Source organism: Brienomyrus brachyistius, chromosome 2 (genome assembly GCF_023856365.1).
Source record: "Brienomyrus brachyistius isolate T26 chromosome 2, BBRACH_0.4, whole genome shotgun sequence".
Classification (NCBI taxonomy): domain Eukaryota; kingdom Metazoa; phylum Chordata; class Actinopteri; order Osteoglossiformes; family Mormyridae; genus Brienomyrus; species Brienomyrus brachyistius.
The window spans coordinates 42,809,457-42,828,942 of record NC_064534.1 but is presented as its reverse complement, the minus strand read 5'-3'; the positions used below and the strand labels follow the sequence as shown (position 1 = coordinate 42,828,942).

At 44.5% G+C, this 19,486-nt stretch overlaps 14 non-coding genes and 3 pseudogenes across 14 annotated transcripts; all 17 read right to left on the bottom strand.

Moving 5' to 3' along the window:
* Positions 1 to 238: 238 nt before the first annotated feature.
* On the bottom strand, positions 239 to 357 carry LOC125734970 (5S ribosomal RNA). The gene has a single exon (XR_007394271.1). It is a non-coding gene; the product is annotated as a 5S ribosomal RNA (ribosomal RNA).
* Positions 358 to 1,433: 1,076 nt separating this feature from the next.
* Positions 1,434 to 1,547, bottom strand: LOC125731530 (5S ribosomal RNA; annotated as a pseudogene).
* Positions 1,548 to 2,626: 1,079 nt separating this feature from the next.
* Positions 2,627 to 2,745, bottom strand: LOC125735541 (5S ribosomal RNA). The gene has a single exon (XR_007394836.1). It is a non-coding gene; the product is annotated as a 5S ribosomal RNA (ribosomal RNA).
* A 1,076-nt stretch (positions 2,746 to 3,821) lies between these two features.
* Positions 3,822 to 3,940, bottom strand: LOC125735540 (5S ribosomal RNA). The gene has a single exon (XR_007394835.1). It is a non-coding gene; the product is annotated as a 5S ribosomal RNA (ribosomal RNA).
* A 1,076-nt stretch (positions 3,941 to 5,016) lies between these two features.
* LOC125736700 (5S ribosomal RNA) lies at positions 5,017 to 5,135 on the bottom strand. The gene has a single exon (XR_007395974.1). It is a non-coding gene; the product is annotated as a 5S ribosomal RNA (ribosomal RNA).
* A 1,077-nt stretch (positions 5,136 to 6,212) lies between these two features.
* On the bottom strand, positions 6,213 to 6,331 carry LOC125735538 (5S ribosomal RNA). The gene has a single exon (XR_007394833.1). It is a non-coding gene; the product is annotated as a 5S ribosomal RNA (ribosomal RNA).
* Positions 6,332 to 7,407: 1,076 nt separating this feature from the next.
* LOC125735537 (5S ribosomal RNA) lies at positions 7,408 to 7,526 on the bottom strand. The gene has a single exon (XR_007394832.1). It is a non-coding gene; the product is annotated as a 5S ribosomal RNA (ribosomal RNA).
* Positions 7,527 to 8,600: 1,074 nt separating this feature from the next.
* LOC125735536 (5S ribosomal RNA) lies at positions 8,601 to 8,719 on the bottom strand. The gene has a single exon (XR_007394831.1). It is a non-coding gene; the product is annotated as a 5S ribosomal RNA (ribosomal RNA).
* Positions 8,720 to 9,795: 1,076 nt separating this feature from the next.
* On the bottom strand, positions 9,796 to 9,914 carry LOC125735443 (5S ribosomal RNA). Its single transcript, XR_007394739.1, has one exon. It is a non-coding gene; the product is annotated as a 5S ribosomal RNA (ribosomal RNA).
* A 1,076-nt stretch (positions 9,915 to 10,990) lies between these two features.
* Positions 10,991 to 11,109, bottom strand: LOC125730077 (5S ribosomal RNA). Its single transcript, XR_007390454.1, has one exon. It is a non-coding gene; the product is annotated as a 5S ribosomal RNA (ribosomal RNA).
* Positions 11,110 to 12,186: 1,077 nt separating this feature from the next.
* Positions 12,187 to 12,300, bottom strand: LOC125731529 (5S ribosomal RNA; annotated as a pseudogene).
* Positions 12,301 to 13,379: 1,079 nt separating this feature from the next.
* LOC125731528 (5S ribosomal RNA) lies at positions 13,380 to 13,493 on the bottom strand (annotated as a pseudogene).
* A 1,080-nt stretch (positions 13,494 to 14,573) lies between these two features.
* Positions 14,574 to 14,692, bottom strand: LOC125735535 (5S ribosomal RNA). Its single transcript, XR_007394830.1, has one exon. It is a non-coding gene; the product is annotated as a 5S ribosomal RNA (ribosomal RNA).
* A 1,076-nt stretch (positions 14,693 to 15,768) lies between these two features.
* Positions 15,769 to 15,887, bottom strand: LOC125736172 (5S ribosomal RNA). The gene has a single exon (XR_007395458.1). It is a non-coding gene; the product is annotated as a 5S ribosomal RNA (ribosomal RNA).
* A 1,076-nt stretch (positions 15,888 to 16,963) lies between these two features.
* Positions 16,964 to 17,082, bottom strand: LOC125735534 (5S ribosomal RNA). The gene has a single exon (XR_007394829.1). It is a non-coding gene; the product is annotated as a 5S ribosomal RNA (ribosomal RNA).
* Positions 17,083 to 18,159: 1,077 nt separating this feature from the next.
* On the bottom strand, positions 18,160 to 18,278 carry LOC125735533 (5S ribosomal RNA). The gene has a single exon (XR_007394828.1). It is a non-coding gene; the product is annotated as a 5S ribosomal RNA (ribosomal RNA).
* Positions 18,279 to 19,353: 1,075 nt separating this feature from the next.
* On the bottom strand, positions 19,354 to 19,472 carry LOC125733008 (5S ribosomal RNA). Its single transcript, XR_007392367.1, has one exon. It is a non-coding gene; the product is annotated as a 5S ribosomal RNA (ribosomal RNA).
* Positions 19,473 to 19,486: the final 14 nt, after the last annotated feature.

Here is a 19,486-nt window from a genome sequence, read left to right as displayed (position 1 = left end):
GGGGAGTGACAGTCTTCAAGTTTGTGAGAAGATCGCGCCCTGGTGGAATAAAGGCACGAACAGCTTACAGCACCTAGAATTACCAGGAAGTATTTAGAGTAAAACGGTTTCTAAAAGCTGCCTTTATGAATGAGAGAAAAAAATATATATATATATAAAATAGTAAAATGGAAGGGGAGTGATAGATTTAAATTAATCGTGAAGTGGAGCGCCCCCTGTATAAAGTAAAAGTGAGAAAAGCTTACAGCACCTGGTATTCCAAGGTGGTCTCCCATCCAAGTACTAACCAGACCCTACCCTGCTTAGCTTCCAAGATCAGACGAGATCGGGCGTGTTCAGGGTGGTATGGCTGTAAGCGAGAGATGCTACCAAAAACAGCCCTTTTGCATTACACGCGTCTATACATGCCAGATAGTCCCATTGGATCCTACTCCTGGTTTTTTTTTTTTTATCTGACTCACACTGCAGCCCCACCATCCAATCGGCAGCGCCGGACCCACACCAAACATTCACCAAACTACTCAGCCGGCAGCCTACCACAATTATTCCATTCTTTCCGCATCCGCACACTTCCTTCTTTTTAACTCCTTTTCACTACCGCACAGGTTAATCGCCGCACGTCCCCCGCCGGCAAACATTACTCCTTTGCCTACTGCATGTAGGCTTCTCTTAACGACCCTCTGTTATCAACTCCGCTAACAGCCACAAAATCTCCGCCGCACGAAGCCCACTGGTAGCTGCTGAATCACATGCTTCCCCAAAACATCGCGCTGTCAGAACACTGGGAGCTACACACACCAACAAGTCCATACTGCAGGCTGCAGCCAGAACAATTTTCTACATTCAAACATCGACGGCCTCTTCTCTCTAAAAATTCACCAGACCGCTTCTACCACCAGCAAAGAAGTTTCCATCCCTAATTCCTCTGTGATTCCCACTAACCTAAACATTAAGCTGGCATTGAAGGGTGTGAATTACCCCGGCCAATCTGTTCTTTTAAATACAGCTTTTAGCAAGTTTTGAAAGGAGAAGAGCAGAACTTGCTATGCCAATAATATCGAGTCTTCTGTGGCGAAGTGGTTTTTGCATAGAAAACAAAGCGGTCAGTTGAAGAGGAATAATATCAGTACTTTGTTTAAAACTGTGTGTAAAAAGCTGTCTCTTTATCATTAACAATAAGTTGTAAAACGTGAATGGGGAGTGACAGTCTTCAAGTTTGTGAGAAGATCGCGCCCTGGTGGAATAAAGGCACGAACAGCTTACAGCACCTAGAATTACCAGGAAGTATTTAGAGTAAAACGGTTTCTAAAAGCTGCCTTTATGAATGAGAGAAAAAAAAATATATATATATAAAATAGTAAAATGGAAGGGGAGTGATAGATTTAAATTAATCGTGAAGTGGAGCGCCCCCTGTACAAAGTAAAAGTGAGAAAAGCTTACAGCACCTGGTATTCCCAGGTGGTCTCCCATCCAAGTACTAACCAGACCCTACCCAGCTTCCGAGATCAGATGAGATCGGGCGTGTTCAGGGTGGTATGGCCGTAAGCGAGAGTTGCTACCAAAAACAGCCCTTTTGCATTACACGCGTCTATACATGCCAGTTAGTCCCATTGGATCCTACTCCTGGTTTTTTTTTTTTTTATCTGACTCACACTGCAGCCCCACCATGCAATCGGCAGCGCCGGACCCACACCAAACATTCACCAAACTACTCAGCCGGCAGCCTACCACAATTATTCCATTCATTCCGCATCCGCACACTTCCTTCTTTTTAACTCCTTTTCACTACCGCACAGGTTAATCGCCGCACGTCCCCCGCCGGCAAACATTACTCCTTTGCCTACAGCATGCAGGCTTCTCTTAACGACCCTCTGTTATCAACTCCGCTAACAGCCACAAAATCTCCGCCGCACGAAGCCCACTGGTAGCTGCTGAATCACATGCTTCCCCAAAACGTCGCGCTGTCAGAACACTGGGAGCTACACACACCAACAAGTCCATACTGCAGGCTGCAGCCAGATCAACAATTTTCTACATTCAAACATCGACGGCCTCTTCTCTCTAAAAATTCACCAGACCGCTTCTACCACCAGCAAAGAAGTTTCCATCCCTAATTCCTCTGTGATTCCCACTAACCTAAATATTAAGCTGGCATTGAAGGGTGTGAATTACCCCGGCCAATCTGTTCTTTTAAATACAGCTTTTAGCAAGTTTTGAAAGGAGAAGAGCAGAACTTACTATGCCAATAATATCGAGTCTTCTGTGGCGAAGTGGTTTTTGCATAGAAAACAAAGCGGTCAGTTGAAGAGGAATAATATCAGTACTTTGTTTAAAACTGTGTGTAAAAAGCTGTCTCTTTATCATTAACAATAAGTTGTAAAACGTGAATGGGGAGTGACAGTCTTCAAGTTGGTGAGAAGATCGCGCCCTGGTGGAATAAAGGCACGAACAGCTTACAGCACCTAGAATTACCAGGAAGTATTTAGAGTAAAACGGTTTCTAAAAGCTGCCTTTAGGAATGAGAAAAAAAAAAAATATATATATAAAATAGTAAAATGGAAGGGGAGTGATAGATTTAAATTAATCGTGAAGTGGAGCGCCCCCTGTACAAAGTAAAAGTGAGAAAAGCTTACAGCACCTGGTATTCCCAGGAGGTCTCCCATCCAAGTACTAACCAGACCCTAACCTGTTTAGCTTCCAAGATCAGATGAGATCGGGCGTGTTCAGGGTGGTATGGCCGTAAGCGAGAGATGCTACCAAAAACAGCCCTTTTGCATTACACGCGTCTATACATGCCAGTTAGTCCCATTGGATCCTACTCCTGGTTTTTTTTTTTTTTATCTGACTCACACTGCAGCCCCACCATCCAATCGGCAGCGCCGGACCCACACCAAACATTCACCAAACTACTCAGCCGGCAGCCTACCACAATTATTCCATTCTTTCCGCATCCGCACACTTCCTTCTTTTTAACTCCTTTTCACTACCGCACAGGTTAATCGCCGCACGTCCCCCGCCGGCAAACATTACTCCTTTGCCTACTGCATGTAGGCTTCTCTTAACGACCCTCTGTTATCAACTCCGCTAACAGCCACAAAATCTCCGCCGCACGAAGCCCACTGGTAGCTGCTGAATCACATGCTTCCCCAAAACGTCGCGCTGTCAGAACACTGGGAGCTACACACACCAACAAGTCCATACTGCAGGCTGCAGCCAGAACAATTTTCTACATTCAAACATCGACGGCCTCTTCTCTCTAAAAATTCACCAGACCGCTTCTACCACCAGCAAAGAAGTTTCCATCCCTAATTCCTCTGTGATTCCCACTAACCTAAATATTAAGCTGGCATTGAAGGGTGTGAATTACCCCGGCCAATCTGTTCTTTTAAATACAGCTTTTAGCAAGTTTTGAAAGGAGAAGAGCAGAACTTGCTATGCCAATAATATCGAGTCTTCTGTGGCGAAGTGGTTTTTGCATAGAAAACAAAGCGGTCAGTTGAAGAGGAATAATATCAGTACTTTGTTTAAAACTGTGTGTAAAAAGCTGTCTCTTTATCATTAACAATAAGTTGTAAAACGTGAATGGGGAGTGACAGTCTTCAAGTTGGTGAGAAGATCGCGCCCTGGTGGAATAAAGGCACGAACAGCTTACAGCACCTGGAATTACCAGGAAGTATTTAGAGTAAAACGGCTTCTAAAAGCTGCCTTTATGAATGAGAGAAAAAAAAAAAATATATATAAAATAGTAAAATGGAAGGGGAGTGATAGATTTAAATTAATCGTGAAGTGGAGCGCCCCCTGTATAAAGTAAAAGTGAGAAAAGCTTACAGCACCTGGTATTCCCAGGAGGTCTCCCATCCAAGTACTAACCAGACCCTAACCTGTTTAGCTTCCAAGATCAGATGAGATCGGGCGTGTTCAGGGTGGTATGGCCGTAAGCGAGAGATGCTACCAAAAACAGCCCTTTTGCATTACACGCGTCTATACATGCCAGTTAGTCCCATTGGATCCTACTCCTGGTTTTTTTTTTTTTTATCTGACTCACACTGCAGCCCCACCATCCAATCGGCAGCGCCGGACCCACACCAAACATTCACCAAACTACTCAGCCGGCAGCCTACCACAATTATTCCATTCTTTCCGCATCCGCACACTTCCTTCTTTTTAACTCCTTTTCACTACCGCACAGGTTAATCGCCGCACGTCCCCCGCCGGCAAACATTACTCCTTTGCCTACTGCATGTAGGCTTCTCTTAACGACCCTCTGTTATCAACTCCGCTAACAGCCACAAAATCTCCGCCGGACGGAACCCACTGGTAGCTGCTGAATCACATGCTTCCCCAAAACGTCGCGCTGTCAGAACACTGGGAGCTACACACACCAACAAGTCCATACTGCAGGCTGCAGCCAGAACAATTTTCTACATTCAAACATCGACGGCCTCTTCTCTCTAAAAATTCACCAGACCGCTTCTACCACCAGCAAAGAAGTTTCCATCCCTAATTCCTCTGTGATTCCCACTAACCTAAATATTAAGCTGGCATTGAAGGGTGTGAATTACCCCGGCCAATCTGTTCTTTTAAATACAGCTTTTAGCAAGTTTTGAAAGGAGAAGAGCAGAACTTGCTATGCCAATAATATCGAGTCTTCTGTGGCGAAGTGGTTTTTGCATAGAAAACAAAGCGGTCAGTTGAAGAGGAATAATATCAGTACTTTGTTTAAAACTGTGTGTAAAAAGCTGTCTCTTTATCATTAACAATAAGTTGTAAAACGTGAATGGGGAGTGACAGTCTTCAAGTTGGTGAGAAGATCGCGCCCTGGTGGAATAAAGGCACGAACAGCTTACAGCACCTGGAATTACCAGGAAGTATTTAGAGTAAAACGGCTTCTAAAAGCTGCCTTTATGAATGAGAGAAAAAAAAAATATATATATAAAATAGTAAAATGGAAGGGGAGTGATAGATTTAAATTAATCGTGAAGTGGAGCGCCCCCTGTATAAAGTAAAAGTGAGAAAAGCTTACAGCACCTGGTATTCCCAGGTGGTCTCCCATCCAAGTACTAACCACACCCTACCCTGCTTGGCTTCCGAGATCAGACGAGATCGGGCGTGTTCAGGGTGGTATGGCCGTGAGCGAGAAAAACTCCCAAAAACAGCCCTTTTGCATTACACGCCTCTATACATGCCAGTTAGTCCCATTGGATCCTACTCCTGGTTTTTTTTTTTTTTATCTGACTCACACTGCAGCCCCACCATCCAATCGGCAGCGCCGGACCCACACCAAACATTCACCAAACTACTCAGCCGGCAGCCTACCACAATTATTCCATTCTTTCCGCATCCGCACACTTCCTTCTTTTTAACTCCTTTTCACTACCGCACAGGTTAATCGCCGCACGTCCCCCGCCGGCAAACATTACTCCTTTGCCTACAGCATGCAGGCTTCTCTTAACGACCCTCTGTTATCAACTCCGCTAACAGCCACAAAATCTCCGCCGCACGAAGCCCACTGGTAGCTGCTGAATCACATGCTTCCCCAAAACGTCGCGCTGTCAGAACACTGGGAGCTACACACACCAACAAGTCCATACTGCAGGCTGCAGCCAGAACAATTTTCTACATTCAAACATCGACGGCCTCTTCTCTCTAAAAATTCACCAGACCGCTTCTACCACCAGCAAAGAAGTTTCCATCCCTAATTCCTCTGTGATTCCCACTAACCTAAACATTAAGCTGGCATTGAAGGGTGTGAATTACCCCGGCCAATCTGTTCTTTTAAATACAGCTTTTAGCAAGTTTTGAAAGGAGAAGAGCAGAACTTGCTATGCCAATAATATCGAGTCTTCTGTGGCGAAGTGGTTTTTGCATAGAAAACAAAGCGGTCAGTTGAAGAGGAATAATATCAGTACTTTGTTTAAAACTGTGTGTAAAAAGCTGTCTCTTTATCATTAACAATAAGTTGTAAAACGTGAATGGGGAGTGACAGTCTTCAAGTTTGTGAGAAGATCGCGCCCTGGTGGAATAAAGGCACGAACAGCTTACAGCACCTAGAATTACCAGGAAGTATTTAGAGTAAAACGGTTTCTAAAAGCTGCCTTTATGAATGAGAGAAAAAAATATATATATATATAAAATAGTAAAATGGAAGGGGAGTGATAGATTTAAATTAATCGTGAAGTGGAGCGCCCCCTGTATAAAGTAAAAGTGAGAAAAGCTTACAGCACCTGGTATTCCCAGGAGGTCTCCCATCCAAGTACTAACCAGACCCTAACCTGTTTAGCTTCCAAGATCAGATGAGATCGGGCGTGTTCAGGGTGGTATGGCCGTAAGCGAGAGATGCTACCAAAAACAGCCCTTTTGCATTACACGCGTCTATACATGCCAGTTAGTCCCATTGGATCCTACTCCTGGTTTTTTTTTTTTTTATCTGACTCACACTGCAGCCCCACCATCCAATCGGCAGCGCCGGACCCACACCAAACATTCACCAAACTACTCAGCCGGCAGCCTACCACAATTATTCCATTCTTTCCGCATCCGCACACTTCCTTCTTTTTAACTCCTTTTCACTACCGCACAGGTTAATCGCCGCACGTCCCCCGCCGGCAAACATTACTCCTTTGTCTACTGCATGTAGGCTTCTCTTAACGACCCTCTGTTATCAACTCCGCTAACAGCCACAAAATCTCCGCCGCACGAATCCCACTGGTAGCTGCTGAATCACATGCTTCCCCAAAACGTCGCGCTGTCAGAACACTGGGAGCTACACACACCAACAAGTCCATACTGCAGGCTGCAGCCAGAACAATTTTCTACATTCAAACATCGACGGCCTCTTCTCTCTAAAAATTCACCAGACCGCTTCTACCACCAGCAAAGAAGTTTCCATCCCTAATTCCTCTGTGATTCCCACTAACCTAAATATTAAGCTGGCATTGAAGGGTGTGAATTACCCCGGCCAATCTGTTCTTTTAAATACAGCTTTTAGCAAGTTTTGAAAGGAGAAGAGCAGAACTTGCTATGCCAATAATATCGAGTCTTCTGTGGCGAAGTGGTTTTTGCATAGAAAACAAAGCGGTCAGTTGAAGAGGAATAATATCAGTACTTTGTTTAAAACTGTGTGTAAAAAGCTGTCTCTTTATCATTAACAATAAGTTGTAAAACGTGAATGGGGAGTGACAGTCTTCAAGTTGGTGAGAAGATCGCGCCCTGGTGGAATAAAGGCACGAACAGCTTACAGCACCTAGAATTACCAGGAAGTATTTAGAGTAAAACGGTTTCTAAAAGCTGCCTTTAGGAATGAGAAAAAAAAAAAAAATATATATAAAATAGTAAAATGGAAGGGGAGTGATAGATTTAAATTAATCGTGAAGTGGAGCGCCCCCTGTACAAAGTAAAAGTGAGAAAAGCTTACAGCACCTGGTATTCCCAGGAGGTCTCCCATCCAAGTACTAACCAGACCCTAACCTGTTTAGCTTCCAAGATCAGATGAGATCGGGCGTGTTCAGGGTGGTATGGCCGTAAGCGAGAGATGCTACCAAAAACAGCCCTTTTGCATTACACGCGTCTATACATGCCAGTTAGTCCCATTGGATCCTACTCCTGGTTTTTTTTTTTTTATCTGACTCACACTGCAGCCCCACCATCCAATCGGCAGCGCCGGACCCACACCAAACATTCACCAAACTACTCAGCCGGCAGCCTACCACAATTATTCCATTCTTTCCGCATCCGCACACTTCCTTCTTTTTAACTCCTTTTCACTACCGCACAGGTTAATCGCCGCACGTCCCCCGCCGGCAAACATTACTCCTTTGTCTACTGCATGTAGGCTTCTCTTAACGACCCTCTGTTATCAACTCCGCTAACAGCCACAAAATCTCCGCCGCACGAAGCCCACTGGTAGCTGCTGAATCACATGCTTCCCCAAAACGTCGCGCTGTCAGAACACTGGGAGCTACACACACCAACAAGTCCATACTGCAGGCTGCAGCCAGAACAATTTTCTACATTCAAACATCGACGGCCTCTTCTCTCTAAAAATTCACCAGACCGCTTCTACCACCAGCAAAGAAGTTTCCATCCCTAATTCCTCTGTGATTCCCACTAACCTAAATATTAAGCTGGCATTGAAGGGTGTGAATTACCCCGGCCAATCTGTTCTTTTAAATACAGTTTTTAGCAAGTTTTGAAAGGAGAAGAGCAGAACTTGCTATGCCAATAATATCGAGTCTTCTGTGGCGAAGTGGTTTTTGCATAGAAAACAAAGCGGTCAGTTGAAGAGGAATAATATCAGTACTTTGTTTAAAACTGTGTGTAAAAAGCTGTCTCTTTATCATTAACAATAAGTTGTAAAACGTGAATGGGGAGTGACAGTCTTCAAGTTGGTGAGAAGATCGCGCCCTGGTGGAATAAAGGCACGAACAGCTTACAGCACCTAGAATTACCAGGAAGTATTTAGAGTAAAACGGTTTCTAAAAGCTGCCTTTAGGAATGAGAAAAAAATATATATATATATAAAATAGTAAAATGGAAGGGGAGTGATAGATTTAAATTAATCGTGAAGTGGAGCGCCCCCTGTACAAAGTAAAAGTGAGAAAAGCTTACAGCACCTGGTATTCCCAGGAGGTCTCCCATCCAAGTACTAACCAGACCCTAACCTGTTTAGCTTCCAAGATCAGATGAGATCGGGCGTGTTCAGGGTGGTATGGCCGTAAGCGAGAGATGCTACCAAAAACAGCCCTTTTGCATTACACGCGTCTATACATGCCAGTTAGTCCCATTGGATCCTACTCCTGGTTTTTTTTTTTTTTATCTGACTCACACTGCAGCCCCACCATCCAATCGGCAGCGCCGGACCCACACCAAACATTCACCAAACTACTCAGCCGGCAGCCTACCACAATTATTCCATTCTTTCCGCATCCGCACACTTCCTTCTTTTTAACTCCTTTTCACTACCGCACAGGTTAATCGCCGCACGTCCCCCGCCGGCAAACATTACTCCTTTGCCTACAGCATGCAGGCTTCTCTTAACGACCCTCTGTTATCAACTCCGCTAACAGCCACAAAATCTCCGCCGCACGAAGCCCACTGGTAGCTGCTGAATCACATGCTTCCCCAAAACGTCGCGCTGTCAGAACACTGGGAGCTACACAGACCAACAAGTCCATACTGCAGGCTGCAGCCAGAACAATTTTCTACATTCAAACATCGACGGCCTCTTCTCTCTAAAAATTCACCAGACCGCTTCTACCACCAGCAAAGAAGTTTCCATCCCTAATTCCTCTGTGATTCCCACTAACCTAAACATTAAGCTGGCATTGAAGGGTGTGAATTACCCCGGCCAATCTGTTCTTTTAAATACAGCTTTTAGCAAGTTTTGAAAGGAGAAGAGCAGAACTTGCTATGCCAATAATATCGAGTCTTCTGTGGCGAAGTGGTTTTTGCATAGAAAACAAAGCGGTCAGTTGAAGAGGAATAATATCAGTACTTTGTTTAAAACTGTGTGTAAAAAGCTGTCTCTTTATCATTAACAATAAGTTGTAAAACGTGAATGGGGAGTGACAGTCTTCAAGTTGGTGAGAAGATCGCGCCCTGGTGGAATAAAGGCACGAACAGCTTACAGCACCTAGAATTACCAGGAAGTATTTAGAGTAAAACGGTTTCTAAAAGCTGCCTTTAGGAATGAGAAAAAAAAAAAATATATATATAAAATAGTAAAATGGAAGGGGAGTGATAGATTTAAATTAATCGTGAAGTGGAGCGCCCCCTGTACAAAGTAAAAGTGAGAAAAGCTTACAGCACCTGGTATTCCCAGGAGGTCTCCCATCCCAGTACTAACCAGACCCTAACCTGTTTAGCTTCCAAGATCAGATGAGATCGGGCGTGTTCAGGGTGGTATGGCCGTAAGCGAGAGATGCTACCAAAAACAGCCCTTTTGCATTACACGCGTCTATACATGCCAGTTAGTCCCATTGGATCCTACTCCTGGTTTTTTTTTTTTTTATCTGACTCACACTGCAGCCCCACCATCCAATCGGCAGCGCCGGACCCACACCAAACATTCACCAAACTACTCAGCCGGCAGCCTACCACAATTATTCCATTCTTTCCGCATCCGCACACTTCCTTCTTTTTAACTCCTTTTCACTACCGCACAGGTTAATCGCCGCACGTCCCCCGCCGGCAAACATTACTCCTTTGCCTACTGCATGTAGGCTTCTCTTAACGACCCTCTGTTATCAACTCCGCTAACAGCCACAAAATCTCCGCCGCACGAAGCCCACTGGTAGCTGCTGAATCACATGCTTCCCCAAAACGTCGCGCTGTCAGAACACTGGGAGCTACACACACCAACAAGTCCATACTGCAGGCTGCAGCCAGAACAATTTTCTACATTCAAACATCGACGGCCTCTTCTCTCTAAAAATTCACCAGACCGCTTCTACCACCAGCAAAGAAGTTTCCATCCCTAATTCCTCTGTGATTCCCACTAACCTAAATATTAAGCTGGCATTGAAGGGTGTGAATTACCCCGGCCAATCTGTTCTTTTAAATACAGCTTTTAGCAAGTTTTGAAAGGAGAAGAGCAGAACTTGCTATGCCAATAATATCGAGTCTTCTGTGGCGAAGTGGTTTTTGCATAGAAAACAAAGCGGTCAGTTGAAGAGGAATAATATCAGTACTTTGTTTAAAACTGTGTGTAAAAAGCTGTCTCTTTATCATTAACAATAAGTTGTAAAACGTGAATGGGGAGTGACAGTCTTCAAGTTGGTGAGAAGATCGCGCCCTGGTGGAATAAAGGCACGAACAGCTTACAGCACCTGGAATTACCAGGAAGTATTTAGAGTAAAACAGCTTCTAAAAGCTGCCTTTATGAATGAGAGAAAAAAAAAATATATATATAAAATAGTAAAATGGAAGGGGAGTGATAGATTTAAATTAATCGTGAAGTGGAGCGCCCCCTGTATAAAGTAAAAGTGAGAAAAGCTTACAGCACCTGGTATTCCCAGGTGGTCTCCCATCCAAGTACTAACCACACCCTACCCTGCTTGGCTTCCGAGATCAGACGAGATCAGGCGTGTTCAGGGTGGTATGGCCGTGAGCGAGAAAAACTCCCAAAAACAGCCCTTTTGCATTACACGCCTCTATACATGCCAGTTAGTCCCATTGGATCCTACTCCTGTTTTTTTTTTTTTTATCTGACTCACACTGCAGCCCCACCATCCAATCGGCAGCGCCGGACCCACACCAAACATTCACCAAACTACTCAGCCGGCAGCCTACCACAATTATTCCATTCTTTCCGCATCCGCACACTTCCTTCTTTTTAACTCCTTTTCACTACCGCACAGGTTAATCGCCGCACGTCCCCCGCCAGCAAACATTACTCCTTTGCCTACTGCATGTAGGCTTCTCTTAACGACCCTCTGTTATCAACTCCGCTAACAGCCACAAAATCTCCGCTGCACAAAGCCCACTGGTAGCTGCTGAATCACATGCTTCCCCAAAACGTCGCGCTGTCAGAACACTGGGAGCTACACACAGCAACAAGTCCATACTGCAGGCTGCAGCCAGAACTATTTTCTACATTCAAACATCGACGGCCTCTTCTCTCTAAAAATTCACCAGACCGCTTCTACCACCAGCAAAGAAGTTTCCATCCCTAATTCCTCTGTGATTCCCACTAACCTAAACATTAAGCTGGCATTGAAGGGTGTGAATTACCCCGGCCAATCTGTTCTTTTAAATACAGCTTTTAGCAAGTTTTGAAAGGAGAAGAGCAGAACTTGCTATGCCAATAATATCGAGTCTTCTGTGGCGAAGTGGTTTTTGCATAGAAAACAAAGCGGTCAGTTGAAGAGGAATAATATCAGTACTTTGTTTAAAACTGTGTGTAAAAAGCTGTCTCTTTATCATTAACAATAAGTTGTAAAACGTGAATGGGGAGTGACAGTCTTCAAGTTTGTGAGAAGATCGCGCACTGGTGGAATAAAGGCACGAACAGCTTAAAGCACCTAGAATTACCAGGAAGTATTTAGAGTAAAACGGTTTCTAAAAGCTGCCTTTAGGAATGAGAGAAAAAAAAAATATATATATATAAAATAGTAAAATGGAAGGGGAGTGATAGATTTAAATTAATCGTGAAGTGGAGCGCCCCCTGTACAAAGTAAAAGTGAGAAAAGCTTACAGCACCTGGTATTCCCAGGTGGTCTCCCATCCAAGTACTAACCAGACCCTACCCAGCTTCCGAGATCAGATGAGATCGGGCGTGTTCAGGGTGGTATGGCCGTAAGCGAGAGTTGCTACCAAAAACAGCCCTTTTGCATTACACGCGTCTATACATGCCAGTTAGTCCCATTGGATCCTACTCCTGGTTTTTTTTTTTTTTATCTGACTCACACTGCAGCCCCACCATCCAATCGGCAGCGCCGGACCCACACCAAACATTCACCAAACTACTCAGCCGGCAGCCTACCACAATTATTCCATTCATTCCGCATCCGCACACTTCCTTCTTTTTAACTCCTTTTCACTACCGCACAGGTTAATCGCCGCACGTCCCCCGCCGGCAAACATTACTCCTTTGCCTACAGCATGCAGGCTTCTCTTAACGACCCTCTGTTATCAACTCCGCTAACAGCCACAAAATCTCCGCCGCACGAAGCCCACTGGTAGCTGCTGAATCACATGCTTCCCCAAAACGTCGCGCTGTCAGAACACTGGGAGCTACACACACCAACAAGTCCATACTGCAGGCTGCAGCCAGAACAATTTTCTACATTCAAACATCGACGGCCTCTTCTCTCTAAAAATTCACCAGACCGCTTCTACCACCAGCAAAGAAGTTTCCATCCCTAATTCCTCTGTGATTCCCACTAACCTAAACATTAAGCTGGCATTGAAGGGTGTGAATTACCCCGGCCAATCTGTTCTTTTAAATACAGCTTTTAGCAAGTTTTGAAAGGAGAAGAGCAGAACTTGCTATGCCAATAATATCGAGTCTTCTGTGGCGAAGTGGTTTTTGCATAGAAAACAAAGCGGTCAGTTGAAGAGGAATAATATCAGTACTTTGTTTAAAACTGTGTGTAAAAAGCTGTCTCTTTATCATTAACAATAAGTTGTAAAACGTGAATGGGGAGTGACAGTCTTCAAGTTTGTGAGAAGATCGCGCCCTGGTGGAATAAAGGCACGAACAGCTTACAGCACCTAGAATTACCAGGAAGTATTTAGAGTAAAACGGTTTCTAAAAGCTGCCTTTATGAATGAGAGAAAAAAATATATATATATATATAAAATAGTAAAATGGAAGGGGAGTGATAGATTTAAATTAATCGTGAAGTGGAGCGCCCCCTGTACAAAGTAAAAGTGAGAAAAGCTTACAGCACCTGGTATTCCCAGGTGGTCTCCCATCCAAGTACTAACCAGACCCTACCCAGCTTCCGAGATCAGATGAGATCGGGCGTGTTCAGGGTGGTATGGCCGTAAGCGAGAGTTGCTACCAAAAACAGCCCTTTTGCATTACACGCGTCTATACATGCCAGTTAGTCCCATTGGATCCTACTCCTGGTTTTTTTTTTTTTTATCTGACTCACACTGCAGCCCCACCATCCAATCGGCAGCGCCGGACCCACACCAAACATTCACCAAACTACTCAGCCGGCAGCCTACCACAATTATTCCATTCATTCCGCATCCGCACACTTCCTTCTTTTTAACTCCTTTTCACTACCGCACAGGTTAATCGCCGCACGTCCCCCGCCGGCAAACATTACTCCTTTGCCTACAGCATGCAGGCTTCTCTTAACGACCCTCTGTTATCAACTCCGCTAACAGCCACAAAATCTCCGCCGCACGAAGCCCACTGGTAGCTGCTGAATCACATGCTTCCCCAAAACGTCGCGCTGTCAGAACACTGGGAGCTACACACACCAACAAGTCCATACTGCAGGCTGCAGCCAGAACAATTTTCTACATTCAAACATCGACGGCCTCTTCTCTCTAAAAATTCACCAGACCGCTTCTACCACCAGCAAAGAAGTTTCCATCCCTAATTCCTCTGTGATTCCCACTAACCTAAACATTAAGCTGGCATTGAAGGGTGTGAATTACCCCGGCCAATCTGTACTTTTAAATACAGCTTTTAGCAAGTTTTGAAAGGAGAAGAGCAGAACTTGCTATGCCAATAATATCGAGTCTTCTGTGGCGAAGTGGTTTTTGCATAGAAAACAAAGCGGTCAGTTGAAGAGGAATAATATCAGTACTTTGTTTAAAACTGTGTGTAAAAAGCTGTCTCTTTATCATTAACAATAAGTTGTAAAACGTGAATGGGGAGTGACAGTCTTCAAGTTTGTGAGAAGATCGCGCCCTGGTGGAATAAAGGCACGAACAGCTTACAGCACCTAGAATTACCAGGAAGTATTTAGAGTAAAACGGTTTCTAAAAGCTGCCTTTATGAATGAGAGAAAAAAAATATATATATATCTATGAAATAGTAAAATGGAAGGGGAGTGATAGATTTAAATTAATCGTGAAGTGGAGCGCCCCCTGTATAAAGTAAAAGTGAGAAAAGCTTACAGCACCTGGTATTCCCAGGAGGTCTCCCATCCAAGTACTAACCAGACCCTAACCTGTTTAGCTTCCAAGATCAGATGAGATCGGGCGTGTTCAGGGTGGTATGGCCGTAAGCGAGAGATGCTACCAAAAACAGCCCTTTTGCATTACACGCGTCTATACATGCCAGTTAGTCCCATTGGATCCTACTCCTGGTTTTTTTTTTTTTTATCTGACTCACACTGCAGCCCCACCATCCAATCGGCAGCGCCGGACCCACACCAAACATTCACCAAACTACTCAGCCGGCAGCCTACCACAATTATTCCATTCTTTCCGCATCCGCACACTTCCTTCTTTTTAACTCCTTTTCACTACCGCACAGGTTAATCGCCGCACGTCCCCCGCCGGCAAACATTACTCCTTTGTCTACTGCATGTAGGCTTCTCTTAACGACCCTCTGTTATCAACTCCGCTAACAGCCACAAAATCTCCGCCGCACGAAGCCCACTGGTAGCTGCTGAATCACATGCTTCCCCAAAACGTCGCGCTGTCAGAACACTGGGAGCTACACACACCAACAAGTCCATACTGCAGGCTGCAGCCAGAACAATTTTCTACATTCAAACATCGACGGCCTCTTCTCTCTAAAAATTCACCAGACCGCTTTTACCACCAGCAAAGAAGTTTCCATCCCTAATTCCTCTGTGATTCCCACTAACCTAAATATTAAGCTGGCATTGAAGGGTGTGAATTACCCCGGCCAATCTGTTCTTTTAAATACAGCTTTTAGCAAGTTTTGAAAGGAGAAGAGCAGAACTTGCTATGCCAATAATATCGAGTCTTCTGTGGCGAAGTGGTTTTTGCATAGAAAACAAAGCGGTCAGTTGAAGAGGAATAATATCAGTACTTTGTTTAAAACTGTGTGTAAAAAGCTGTCTCTTTATCATTAACAATAAGTTGTAAAACGTGAATGGGGAGTGACAGTCTTCAAGTTGGTGAGAAGATCGCGCCCTGGTGGAATAAAGGCACGAACAGCTTACAGCACCTAGAATTACCAGGAAGTATTTAGAGTAAAACGGTTTCTAAAAGCTGCCTTTAGGAATGAGAAAAAAAAAATATATATATATAAAATAGTAAAATGGAAGGGGAGTGATAGATTTAAATTAATCGTGAAGTGGAGCGCCCCCTGTACAAAGTAAAAGTGAGAAAAGCTTACAGCACCTGGTATTCCCAGGAGGTCTCCCATCCAAGTACTAACCAGACCCTAACCTGTTTAGCTTCCAAGATCAGATGAGATCGGGCGTGTTCAGGGTGGTATGGCCATAAGCGAGAGATGCTACCAAAAACAGCCCTTTTGCATTACACGCGTCTATACATGCCAGTTAGTCCCATTGGATCCTACTCCTGGTTTTTTTTTTTTTTATCTGACTCACACTGCAGCCCCACCATCCAATCGGCAGCGCCGGACCCACACCAAACATTCACCAAACTACTCAGCCGGCAGCCTACCACAATTATTCCATTCTTTCCGCATCCGCACACTTCCTTCTTTTTAACTCCTTTTCACTACCGCACAGGTTAATCGCCGCACGTCCCCCGCCGGCAAACATTACTCCTTTGTCTACTGCATGTAGGCTTCTCTTAACGACCCTCTGTTATCAACTCCGCTAACAGCCACAAAATCTCCGCCGCACGAAGCCCACTGGTAGCTGCTGAATCACATGCTTCCCCAAAACGTCGCGCTGTCAGAACACTGGGAGCTACACACACCAACAAGTCCATACTGCAGGCTGCAGCCAGAACAATTTTCTACATTCAAACATCGACGGCCTCTTCTCTCTAAAAATTCACCAGACCGCTTCTACCACCAGCAAAGAAGTTTCCATCCCTAATTCCTCTGTGATTCCCACTAACCTAAATATTAAGCTGGCATTGAAGGGTGTGAATTACCCCGGCCAATCTGTTCTTTTAAATACAGCTTTTAGCAAGTTTTGAAAGGAGAAGAGCAGAACTTGCTATGCCAATAATATCGAGTCTTCTGTGGCGAAGTGGTTTTTGCATAGAAAACAAAGCGGTCAGTTGAAGAGGAATAATATCAGTACTTTGTTTAAAACTGTGTGTAAAAAGCTGTCTCTTTATCATTAACAATAAGTTGTAAAACGTGAATGGGGAGTGACAGTCTTCAAGTTGGTGAGAAGATCGCGCCCTGGTGGAATAAAGGCACGAACAGCTTACAGCACCTAGAATTACCAGGAAGTATTTAGAGTAAAACGGTTTCTAAAAGCTGCCTTTAGGAATGAGAAAAAAAATATATATATATATAAAATAGTAAAATGGAAGGGGAGTGATAGATTTAAATTAATCGTGAAGTGGAGCGCCCCCTGTACAAAGTAAAAGTGAGAAAAGCTTACAGCACCTGGTATTCCCAGGAGGTCTCCCATCCAAGTACTAACCAGACCCTAACCTGTTTAGCTTCCAAGATCAGATGAGATCGGGCGTGTTCAGGGTGGTATGGCCGTAAGCGAGAGATGCTACCAAAAACAGCCCTTTTGCATTACACGCGTCTATACATGCCAGTTAGTCCCATTGGATCCTACTCCTGGTTTTTTTTTTTTTTTATCTGACTCACACTGCAGCCCCACCATCCAATCGGCAGCGCCGGACCCACACCAAACATTCACCAAACTACTCAGCCGGCAGCCTACCACAATTATTCCATTCTTTCCGCATCCGCACACTTCCTTCTTTTTAACTCCTTTTCACTACCGCACAGGTTAATCGCCGCACGTCCCCCGCCGGCAAACATTACTCCTTTGCCTACTGCATGTAGGCTTCTCTTAACGACCCTCTGTTATCAACTCCGCTAACAGCCACAAAATCTCCGCCGCACGAAGCCCACTGGTAGCTGCTGAATCACATGCTTCCCCAAAACGTCGCGCTGTCAGAACACTGGGAGCTACACACACCAACAAGTCCATACTGCAGGCTGCAGCCAGAACAATTTTCTACATTCAAACATCGACGGCCTCTTCTCTCTAAAAATTCACCAGACCGCTTTTACCACCAGCAAAGAAGTTTCCATCCCTAATTCCTCTGTGATTCCCACTAACCTAAATATTAAGCTGGCATTGAAGGGTGTGAATTACCCCGGCCAATCTGTTCTTTTAAATACAGCTTTTAGCAAGTTTTGAAAGGAGAAGAGCAGAACTTGCTATGCCAATAATATCGAGTCTTCTGTGGCGAAGTGGTTTTTGCATAGAAAACAAAGCGGTCAGTTGAAGAGGAATAATATCAGTACTTTGTTTAAAACTGTGTGTAAAAAGCTGTCTCTTTATCATTAACAATAAGTTGTAAAACGTGAATGGGGAGTGACAGTCTTCAAGTTGGTGAGAAGATCGCGCCCTGGTGGAATAAAGGCACGAACAGCTTACAGCACCTAGAATTACCAGGAAGTATTTAGAGTAAAACGGTTTCTAAAAGCTGCCTTTAGGAATGAGAAAAAAAATATATATATATATAAAATAGTAAAATGGAAGGGGAGTGATAGATTTAAATTAATCGTGAAGTGGAGCGCCCCCTGTACAAAGTAAAAGTGAGAAAAGCTTACAGCACCTGGTATTCCCAGGAGGTCTCCCATCCAAGTACTAACCAGACCCTAACCTGTTTAGCTTCCAAGATCAGATGAGATCGGGCGTGTTCAGGGTGGTATGGCCGTAAGCGAGAGATGCTACCAAAAACAGCCCTTTTGCATTACACGCGTCTATACATGCCAGTTAGTCCCATTGGATCCTACTCCTGGTTTTTTTTTTTTTATCTGACTCACACTGCAGCCCCACCATCCAATCGGCAGCGCCGGACCCACACCAAACATTCACCAAACTACTCAGCCGGCAGCCTACCACAATTATTCCATTCTTTCCGCATCCGCACACTTCCTTCTTTTTAACTCCTTTTCACTACCGCACAGGTTAATCGCCGCACGTCCCCCGCCGGCAAACATTACTCCTTTGCCTACTGCATGTAGGCTTCTCTTAACGACCCTCTGTTATCAACTCCGCTAACAGCCACAAAATCTCCGCCGCACGAAGCCCACTGGTAGCTGCTGAATCACATGCTTCCCCAAAACGTCGCGCTGTCAGAACACTGGGAGCTACACACACCAACAAGTCCATACTGCAGGCTGCAGCCAGAACAATTTTCTACATTCAAACATCGACGGCCTCTTCTCTCTAAAAATTCACCAGACCGCTTCTACCACCAGCAAAGAAGTTTCCATCCCTAATTCCTCTGTGATTCCCACTAACCTAAATATTAAGCTGGCATTGAAGGGTGTGAATTACCCCGGCCAATCTGTTCTTTTAAATACAGCTTTTAGCAAGTTTTGAAAGGAGAAGAGCAGAACTTGCTATGCCAATAATATCGAGTCTTCTGTGGCGAAGTGGTTTTTGCATAGAAAACAAAGCGGTCAGTTGAAGAGGAATAATATCAGTACTTTGTTTAAAACTGTGTGTAAAAAGCTGTCTCTTTATCATTAACAATAAGTTGTAAAACGTGAATGGGGAGTGAAAGTCTTCAAGTTGGTGAGAAGATCGCGCCCTGGTGGAATAAAGGCACGAACAGCTTACAGCACCTAGAATTACCAGGAAGTATTTAGAGTAAAACGGCTTCTAAAAGCTGCCTTTATGAATGAGAGAAAAAAAAAATATATATATAAAATAGTAAAATGGAAGGGGAGTGATAGATTTAAATTAATCGTGAAGTGGAGCGCCCCCTGTATAAAGTAAAAGTGAGAAAAGCTTACAGCACCTGGTATTCCCAGGTGGTCTCCCATCCAAGTACTAACCAGACCCTACCCTGCTTGGCTTCCGAGATCAGACGAGATCGGGCGTGTTCAGGGTGGTATGGCCGTAAGCGAGAGATGGTACCA